The 10,516-nt window shown below is 44.7% G+C and overlaps 1 protein-coding gene across 3 annotated transcripts in view; it reads right to left on the bottom strand.

Moving 5' to 3' along the window:
- SFXN3 (sideroflexin 3) overlaps positions 1–10,516 on the bottom strand; it is a 104,752-nt gene that overhangs the window by 1,696 nt on the left and 92,540 nt on the right. For all 3 annotated transcript variants that reach the window (XR_008318879.1, XR_008318881.1, XR_008318880.1), the window contains 2 exons: positions 3,346–3,484; positions 2,153–2,226 (listed from right to left, as the gene is read on the bottom strand). The gene's annotated coding sequence lies outside the window, so the exon portion shown is untranslated. The remainder of the gene's footprint in view (positions 1–2,152; positions 2,227–3,345; positions 3,485–10,516) is intronic.

Here is a 10,516-nt window from a genome sequence, read left to right as displayed (position 1 = left end):
TTATATTATATTATATTATAATATTAAGGAAGTCCCCAACTTTAAAACTCCAACCCACACATGCAAACAAGTCATCACTCTTGGGAACTATATGAGCCGTTTCTCACGATCATGGACCCGGGCAGGAGGGGGCATGAGAAGCAAGGCTACAGAAGCTTACCTCCCATACAGATGACCGGGTCCCAGTTGCTGGGCATGCAGATCACATGCCCAGATGATCAGCTGCTGCCCCAGGCAGTGCAGAATTGCAGGAACCGGGGTGTGTTGTCCTGGCCCCTAGAAATCCCACAATGCACCACACGAGTGCACAGTGCATTGTGAGTATCCCCCCGGTGACAGGTGGATGCCTGTCAGTGTCTCAGCACTGGCTGAAGGCAGCCAGTGCTGACACATGGTCAGTTAAACAGGGTTAAGGGAGCACTTACTCATTTCATAGCCGGGCTTCATACCCCAGTCAGGTGCCAAGGTGATGCTGGGAGCCATACGGCTCCCAGCAATTCTCACGGACAGCCATGCCTGGGTTGGGCTTCCTTAGCCCTATCTTGGCTGCTCATGAGAACAGCCTCTACGTGTTCTGAGATATGAACATCCAACTTAACAAACTTTTGGAACACAACAAAGTCATTCACTCAAGCGAAAACTGTGTTCTGCTCTGGTTTGGGAGCTGTCTGTGCTCCCAGTTTTTGGTTCTGTGTGTGCAAACTAGGTAGGAGCAGGGAGAAGTGATTGTGTGGACAGCTCTTCCTCCTACCTTTCTTCCACACAATCACTTCTTCCTCCTCCAACCTAGTTGTTTGCACACACAGAAGCAAAACCTGGGAGCACACACAACTCCCAAACCTGGATAGAACAGTTTTCACTTGTCTGCATGACCTCAACCTGTTTGTAAGTTGGGGCACTTTCTCTGTATGTAAACAAACCAAATATTTAAAAGACTCCACAAGTCTCCAGTAATCTCTCCTTGTGATGAAACCAAAATCTGAGAAGCACTGCACCGCTGGAACTTCCCACCACTCAGGAAAGCAAGGAGAGTGCATAACAATATTGCATAGGCTTCCTTTCAGAACAAAGATTGAGAGGTCAGAGTGGTCATGCTAAGAAAAACATGCACTCCGTGCTAAATTATCCTTGATCATTTTTCTCTGCTGGTTCATTCAAGACCTCAAAGGCTGTTTGGTTTAACTCCTCTAGCTCCCATTGGGAGAGGGACATCTGTTGTGCTGTATCAGATATCTAACAGTTGTTGTCAAAGAAACAGTCCTTGAATATGTTATTTCTATTTTGAGGACTCAGTTATAGCCAGTAAGTATCAAGAATGATCCTTCCACTCTTCAGCATGTTATTTTTGGTCCCCCCACCCCGTCCACACACCCTGCTTAGCCAAACTGGGAGAAAGGATACTGGATGGCGCAAAATTGTACCTCAATAAAATTTCCTTTAGAAGCCATTAGGTTTGGCTGATCATATACTGAAGTTATTAAGATATTTTCCCCTGTTGTAATCTGCGAGTGATTGTGTGGATTGCCTTTCCTCTACCACTCATGTCTTGCTTACTTGAATCATCAGGAGCTTTTGCTTTGCATTTTAAAATCATGCACCTGTTGCTTGCTTGCTAGCTAGCTAGCTAGCTATTTGCTTACTTACTTAATTGATTTATATACCACCCTTCCAAAAATGGCATACTGTAGTCCAGACCAGATTGCAAAGGAATGCTGGTTAATTAAGAAGGCAATCTTTTTAATAGCAGAAGTTGGACTAGATGGTATTTGGGTCCCTCATACTCTGTACTCTGATTCTATTACCAGTTTGCAACATTGTCCTGTAGCAAATGTCCTTAATTGTAGTCTCTGAAAGTCATTTCTTCTCTCAGAGTTAAAGTGGGAGCTTAACAACCTCTTCTCCTGATCTCTCATCCAAACTGGTTCTGTGCACATCCCTAGTGTCCATGTGTGCGCTGTTGTTTTTGGTACAATCGTAGGGACATATAGGAACACCTCAGTGGCATAGTTTGTGATGATGTCATCCACCCCAATTCAAGTTGGCAGATGCTTGAACGTTTGAGGTGAAAGTGGGCTAACTTGTGAAGATGGAAATTATCAGTTAAGAGAATAGTGAAAGGATAGTAGGCAGAGTAGTTCTTATAAGAACTTACCAGAACTTCCTGTTTTCTAATAGCCCAATTAATAGCTGCCATTTTTGTATAATCTTGGAAATAGAAATCTCACTCTGTAATTACAGTAATACATTAATGACCAGTGTTAGTAGTAACAGAGCTACAGAGAAGCAATATAGCAAGAATTCTACTTTCAGATCAAGATAATCCATACCAGAAGGAGTTCTGTTATTTTATAGAAAACACACTTTGCACAGCCCCGGGCATTAAGGACCATCTTGTGACAGCCAAGCCTTCCCAGGACTGTTTTCCTCTACCCCCCACCCTTCCTAACCACAGACATGCACATTTCATACTGGACCTTTAGCTGGGTATAACAAGGCTAATAAAAGCTAATGTTGAAGAGATGGAAACAATGTCTCTGTCAACACAATAGGATTTGGGAGCCTGATTATAATAATACATAATTCCAGTTAAGAACCAGCTACTCCCCCCTCCCCCAAAAAGTCCAAGCTGAGGGCTCATTCATTGTCAGATTCAACCACAGTCTCAAATCAATGTAGATTCCAAACTGACCCTTCCAAATTTTGTTGAATAATGTGCTGTTATTCATTGTGCTGTTTCAAAACTTTGCTAAACTTTGGCTATAGTACTTCAGCTTTAGAGGGACTTACCACTAGGATTCAGGATGAATAGCTGTGGGGTCAGATACCATAGACAGGTCAACTGTTCCATGTTTCTCCCATAGACAGGATTCCTTGGACGTGTCCTACCCATAACAGATATTTTTCCAGCCAATCTTTTTAAAGAGTCCAGGGATATGTATCCACCATGCTTGAAAATTTGGAGCCAAATCTGAAGCACATGCTCTTTCCAGAATTGATTCCAAATGTTTCAGAAACACCTTGAGATTTGAGCTAATGTCAAGGAATTGAGCAGATGGTCCAGACTATGCTTAACTTTGAGGAAAGGTTTTTGGAAACACCAGAATTTGAAAGGGTATGACTAGGAAACTCTTTATCCTCCCCACATGAAGGGAAACTTCCCTTATTTTAAAATTAAAAACTTGACTTGAATTATCTTAATTCTCTTTTTTAAAAAAATCCTAATGAATGTCCCTTCCTTTGAGGGCTCAATAGCTCCTTAGCATTCTATATACAGCAGACGCTGCAGCTTCATTATAACTAGCAACTCTGTTCCCCATGCTGTGATGCAGTGGTGGAAATACCTACCTCATCTCAGAGGCAAAGTCTGTGGCTGCTTCAAGATTCTGGTGACTGAGTTGCTTCCAGCATTGTTCTGAATACCTCCTCCAGCTGAGTTACGCTGGATGATTTTTGCCTTTTCCAGTGGACTAGTTTGTCTGCATCTCTGCTTGGAATGAGGACCAGTGATGTCACAATGAAATGCGATCCCCTGTCCCAGCCCCCTCAACTCCCCCCAGCCCCACCTCTACACACACTACCAAAGCCTGCCTAATCAGCCACTAAACTTGTTTTCATGCTGAACAGCCCCAAGTGAAGCCCAACAGCAGCTTCCCTCTCCATTCCTGGCTCTGTGCTCCATTGAGAAACCACAGTCGTAATCAGACACTCACTGCCTCACCTCCTTGGGAACCAGCTTCTGGATAGGAAAAACACTTTGATTGGAAGTATGAACTGGAACTCAACATGTCTGGCAGGTTTGATGGGGCAGCAGAGGGGACACATTTGCCTGATTTTCCTGAACAAGATATACCATAACAGAGAGCACCCAGAAACACCTAGTGTGCCCCCTTCAGTTTGGTGTCAAGATTAGAAGAGTTGGGAGGAAAGAAGTTACTTTATTAGAACTAGATTTTCAAGTCAAACTAGACAAGACAAGGAGAGTGTTCTTGCAGGGGTTCTCAAACTTGGGTCCTCAGGTGTTTTTGGGCTACAATTTCCACCATCTCCAGCTGCAATGACCTTGAGATTTTTGTTGCTTCACATTTTTCTCTTAAATCTTAGCTGCAGGGATCCCTGATCTGGATCAGTACTGCAGTGTGGTGGGAGAGTACTTAACTCTTTCCCCTGTGCTATTTCTCCATGAAAATCCCTCCCAAAGCTATTTGCCCTGAGGGGAGAAAAAAATATGGGCAGGCTGCAGGGCAGACAAGCAAATGGCAAGATGGTGACACCAGTTGTGAAACCCTTCCAACACCCATGCCCTTTTGAAGATCCTCACCATTTCTTCTCCTGTCCCTGCCCTCACCAGGAGCAGCAATGGTTATGGCTGGGGTAATTCTACCTGTCTACAACTTTTTCCAGCTGCTCCCATTGCTGCTGGTGCCACACAGAGAAGGAAACAGAGAATTCAGGAAAGGGAGTCTTCGAAAGGCCACTCTTCTCCCTTCTGATTCAGTCTACATGAATGAGTGCATGCCAGGCGCATATGCATACCAAACATTTTGGTGGGAGGGTGTTAAGAAGAATGGGATGGGATGGGATGGGATGGGATGGGATGGGATAAACATTGATCCTCCCTCAGTCAATTTCATGTGAAAGCAAGTGTGGACAGTAAATATTGCAGAAGCAGGTGAGCACTGAGCAGGTAAGGTAGCATGGTAAGGTCACCAACCATATCATCAACCACTCCTCTGTTCCAGCTGTACGGCAATAGAGCTCTCCCAATCCACACCTGGTGGATTGCAGTTCCATTTAAACTGGTGAAAAATCACCTCAAATGAGGTCTGGAAAAATATGGATTGGGAACACACAAAAAACTCTAGAGGGAAACAGGTCAGCAATGCCATCATCTGACTTCCCTGTAACAAGTGAGTGAAATAAAGCAACTTCTTCTGGACTAGTTAGTGTGGAACTGGCCTTGATGGGCTAGTAGCAATGATGAGAAAAGCCACCAGATAAGGAGCCTGAGAATAGCAACAGCATCCAGATGCAGTTCAGGATTGCCACACCATGTTCATGCACTCTATGGAGGGTTCACGCAATGTCCTCATCCATCTATTCTCAACCTGTACTATCTTCCTGGTGCTTAAATAATCACATTTATTAAAAGAGAAATTTTTGACTTTTTAAAGAATCATGGTACAGCTGTACAGTGACCTCACATGTGACTACCATTCCAACCTTTTTGAGAAGCACATGCCCAGATACAACAGACCAGACTAGAAGCAGGAGGGGTCAAAAGAGGAGGCTCAGTCTACTATGTTTCCAAAACATGGGATGTTTTGTGCTGTGTGGAAGTAGTTATGCAATTCTGCTTGTAGTGGAAAAGCAGCAACAGGGTGGTGCTACAAGAAGCACATCTGGAATAGCTACCATGAGCTTTCCCAGACAGCAGGCTTTACCATGGGTTTTTTGTGAAGCTTTACTATGAATTCTAAGTTGCCCCCAAAAAACCGACGCAAAAAGTGGTTGGTTGGTTTTTATACTCTGGATATAAATCGGGCTACACTCTAATGCACGATGAAAAACCCGAATTGTGTGTAAAGTGCTCCTTGATAGCCCACAGGGACTTCAGGGTAAATTTGCCAATGCACACCTCCATTCCAGAGGATATGTGAACTACAAGCTGGGTGTAAAAAACTTCCAGGTAAAATACCAGATTCATGGTGTATATGGTCAATCCAGAGGCCTCCTGCCTCCTGTTTATCAGTGTGGCTGATAGGAAACTCTATTCCTGCCTAAGCCTGAAGAGAGCTCAGAGTGTTGATAACACATCATATCAGAGCCAGTTCATTCTTTGTGGTGGCAGGCATTCCCTGTGTTTATTATCAGTTTGAGACATTAGTGATTCAAAGCTCTCATACAACTGAAGTGATAGTTCAAGTGCCTACAAGGGCTCATCGCTTTTCCTGCAGAGGGAAGATGTGACTGCTCTGGTCCCTGCAAATTAGCTATCTTCTGCATGTGTATGGATGGCATTACAGGTATAACCAGCGGAGCAACCATCAACCAGAAGCATATGAAGGGGCCAGGGTCACTGGCACTGAGGGAAAAGCTCACAGAAGAAGATTTGGGGAGCACATGCTAGAGTTCAGTCTAGATTTACCTAGGATGCCAACCTGGCCCATTGGGTCTAGCTGTTGTACAGTGAGATCTGAAAGTGAATCTGGTCCCTAGAATGTGCCCAGCACTCCGCTGCTGCCACTAAGGATAGGGGATGGCCAGTAAAGGTGGGCAAACAGTGGGCAAACATCAGACCATTTGGCTGCCATTAGCAATCTTCTCCTTGAGCTTCCTCTGATAAGTTTCCGCAGCACCTAGTCTGAACACCACTGAGCTACATGAAGGCCAAGTTATGAGTCCAAAAGAGTGATCAGATATTCTGAATTATTATGGTTGTTGTTGAATTATTGTTGTTGTTACTTGTGGTGCTTCTATAGCACCATCTGTTTACAATTCTAAGAGGCGGTTGTCTAAGCTCCCTACCAAGCCACAGATTCAAATGCTGGTCCAAAGTAACACCATCCTGCAGGTTCTGGTGACATTAGCAGTCTGAGATTCTGCACACAAGGTCAGCATTACCACCTTCCACATTACTGCCTCCATTAGTAACAGTCACAGTAGTTCAAATTCCATCTTCCCTTCTGTGCAGTTGTGTCACCTGCCATTCTACCCACTCCTTTCACAATGGTCCTTGGTTGGGAATACTAAAGTTTACCAAGAGAGGTACCGAGGATATGAAACCAGGAGAGGCAGTGTGGGGCTTTTGTCAAAGACTGATGTGTTCAGGTTTTAAGGCTCTTGGTTGGCATACAGGTGCATCCGTGCAGAGAGAGCAGCCTATAGAACTTCCCAATTAACTGCACTGCTGCAGTGGAGAAGCAGATATTTTTAATGCCTTCCACCCCCTCCCTTGGAAGACCTTTGTGCCATGCAGATTGCAGAAATATGTCCCTGGAGGTTGTGCAGCCCTGGCTTCCTGGGGAAGGGGAGGATGTCAAAAATTGCTGGTTCCCCACTGCACAAGTGCAGTTAGTTGGCAAGTTCAGATAGGCTGCCCTCTCGCTGCACTGGTGCATCCTTGCTTTGTATGTCAGCCACTATTTTTACTGTGTTTTGTGTACTGCTTTTGTTTCTGCATTGTTATGGTTTGTTTTGGTTTTGGTTTTGTAAGCCACTCTGATTTTGGGAAAAGCAGAATCATAATGGCTGACATGGTGAGGAAAATTGATTTATTCTTATTTATTTATTCAATTTCTATACCACCCTTCCAAAAATGGTTCAGGACGGTTTACACAGAGAAATAATAAATAAATAAGATGGATCCCTGTCCCCAAAGGGCTCACAATCTAAAAATAAACACAAGATATACACCAGCAACAGTCACTGGTGGGCCACTGTGTGAAACAGGATGCTGGACTAGATGGGCCTTGGGCCTGATCCAGCAGGGCTGTTCTTATGTTCACTGGAGATACTGTGCTGGGTTAGGGTGCTGGGATAGGGCCAGTTACTCTCCCCCTGCTAAATAAAGTGAATCACCACATTAAATGGTGCCTCTTTGCCAAGTTAGCAGGGGCCAAGTTAGCAGAAAAATTACTCAAAGTAGTCCCATTGAAATTAAAAGGATGAGTCAGTCATTGCCTTACTTGTCCTTTTAATTTCAGTAGGACAACTTTGAGTTGTCCTTTCCTCATCATGTCAGCCATTGATCCTATTGGAATGCTCTCAGCAGCCCTAAGCTTGAAATCCACCCACCCAAACTAGCCCCTACATTTATACCAGTGGACATAGCTCAAAGCAGTCTTCAGCCCCAAAGGATCCTGCATTACAGACAACCCATTGTGAAGAACAGGAAGGGAAGGGGCAGGTTTTTCTAATTTATATCCAAGATGAGACCCCTGAAACTCAAACAGGAAACTTTCATCATGATGTCAGTTATCGGAGGGTCCAGAAACCAAGCCAGAAAAAGGCCTGAAACATGAGAAAAATCAAAATGGGATGGAGAGCTTTCCAGCAAAAGGGAAGGGGAAATAGCTTTTCAGGTTGTTACATAGATAATCCAGATGCAAGAAAACTCTTTGATGAGTAAGCAAACAGTTGCTGTGAGACAACAAAGAAGAAGATAAGCAAGGAGAAAACACAATGAGGCTATTCACTGGGGGTGGGTTACAGATGAGCAACAGAATGCTGCTGGGAGTGCATCCCAGCCTCCGGATATCCCACCGTGAACTCTGTGAGACAAGGGTGGTGCAATAAAGGAATCCCCCAGCACTCTAGGTGCCCGACTCTGTACATGCTTGGGCCACACAACCCTGGTGCTGGGGTTAAGGGTGTGCTTACACCTTTGACCCTGGCTGAAGGCCAGGGTTCAAAGGAGGGTTAGGCAGTTGGGCAGCGCCAGGATCCGTACAGATCCCAGCTTTGCACAGGAGCAGCCTAGCCTGGGTTGGGCTGCTCATGAGAATAGGCTCCATGTCTCCTGTTGCAAAGTTCTCCATGCCACTGCTTAGCCCTGCAATTAAATCTACGCAGAAAGAGTACAATTAAAATATCGTTCTCTTCTGTCCCTTGCAGGAGGAGTCACTGTCCCTTGTGCTATTCCTTTCAACTCTCAAAGCATTTTCTCTTTTGGCTCACATACACAAATGAGCTCAAAGTTTTCTCTCTGCCAGCAAATCTTTGTTTTTCTGCCACGGGTCATCATCAATGCCTTGGAGGGAGGACCAGTCTGACAGGGGCAATATGGACAAGACTGGAGAGGCGGGCAGATTGAGACGACTGGCAGGCAGGCATTTGGGGGGGGGGCTGATTTAAATGAGAGGCTGAGGGTACAAAGAGCACCTCTGCATCTAGAGCTCCACACAGCCTGGCATCACTCATGCAGCGGTGAGTTCTCCCTCTCGAGAGGTTTTCAAACAGTAGTTGAACAACCATCTGCCGGGGATGCTGCAGCAGTTTCCTGCATTGAGCACAGATTTGGGCTGGAAGACCTCCAAGATCCCGTCCCGCTCTGGAATTCATATATGTACATTGTTTGTACTCTAGCAACATTTGGTTTGGATGGAAGCTGCTCTTGTATTTGAATACTGCATACAAAGAGGTCATCAGCACATTAGATAAGAACCCTTCAGGAACATAGGAAACTGCCATATACTGAGTCAGACCATAGGTCCATCTAGCTCAGTATTGTCTACACAGACTGGCAGCAGCTTCTCCAAGGTTGCAGGCAGGAATCTCTCTCAGTCCTATCTTGGAGATGCCAGGGAAGGAACTTGGAACCTTGTGCTCTTCCCCTGAGGGGAATATCTTACAGTGCTCACACTTCTAGTCTCCCTTTCATATGCAACCAGGATGAATCCTGCTTAGCTAAGGGGACAAGTCATGCTTGCTACAAGACCATCTCTCTTCCTTAAACATCACTTAGGGTTGCATGGAACCCTACATGCATAAATATATGTACCCATTTTTACCCAAATCAAAGATGACTCTGAATTTAAGAATTTCCCCTTTAAAAAAGGAAAGGAAAGGAAAGATTGTGCCCTTGAGTCAGTGTCAACTCCTGGTGACCACAGAGCCATGTGGTTTTCTTGGTACAGGAGTGGTTTACCATTGCCTTTCATTTACCTATAACGGTTTACCAATACAGGAGTGTTTTACTATTGCCTTTCATTGTGCAGTATAAGATGATGCCTTTGCCGCTGTCACTGAAGTGAGCATCCGCCTCCAGTACCTTCTATATTGCTGCTGCCCGATATAGGTGACTACAAATATATATTTACTAGGCACAGTCTGGGAAGCACACCAGTGGGGATTCAAACTAACAGCCTCTTGCTCCCTAGGCAAGCTCCCTCCCCGCTGTGCCACCGCAGCTGATTCCCTTTAAAAGTAGAGTTTAAATACAGGTTATACCTACATTTACTTGAACAGGACTCTGAATTTAAGACAACCTTCTGATTTCTAATATCAAATACTTGGAAAAAAATTAGCCTTGGATTCAAGTATTTACTTACTTGCTACATTTGTGGTTTGCAGTTTTAAAATGACATCCAATCTAAAATAACATGGTACAAAAGGAGGGGAGGAAGGGGGAGGTTAAAATAAGCAAATTCAGATACCAGTTCTTGGTAGAGAACTGGTATCTAACGTTATGCAGTTGGTACAATGAGCTGGTGGGATGACCACTGAGGGAGACACAGTTCTAGAAGAAGAGCAGTCAAATTACGGTTGATCCCACCCAAGCCAACCGAAGGGCCTTGCTGTATCAACTTGCCTTCTGATGCCGCCAGGTGGACTGTATGTCTCCATCACTCAGGTGGAATGAATATTGATGGAGGCAGTTCTAGGAAATGTTAGCTGCTCCCAGCCAAGCAGATGGAGTAGGTCTTGCTGTCTCACCTCTGCTGCAGATGTAGCCAGCTGGGATGATTTTGTGTACCCAGCATTTCCTTTCAATTAGTCCTTTCCCCAAGCGAATATG

The sequence above is a fragment of the Hemicordylus capensis genome, chromosome 3 (assembly GCF_027244095.1).
Source record: "Hemicordylus capensis ecotype Gifberg chromosome 3, rHemCap1.1.pri, whole genome shotgun sequence".
Taxonomy (NCBI): Eukaryota; Metazoa; Chordata; class Lepidosauria; order Squamata; family Cordylidae; genus Hemicordylus; species Hemicordylus capensis.
This window is presented reverse-complemented; position numbering and strand designations above follow the sequence as displayed.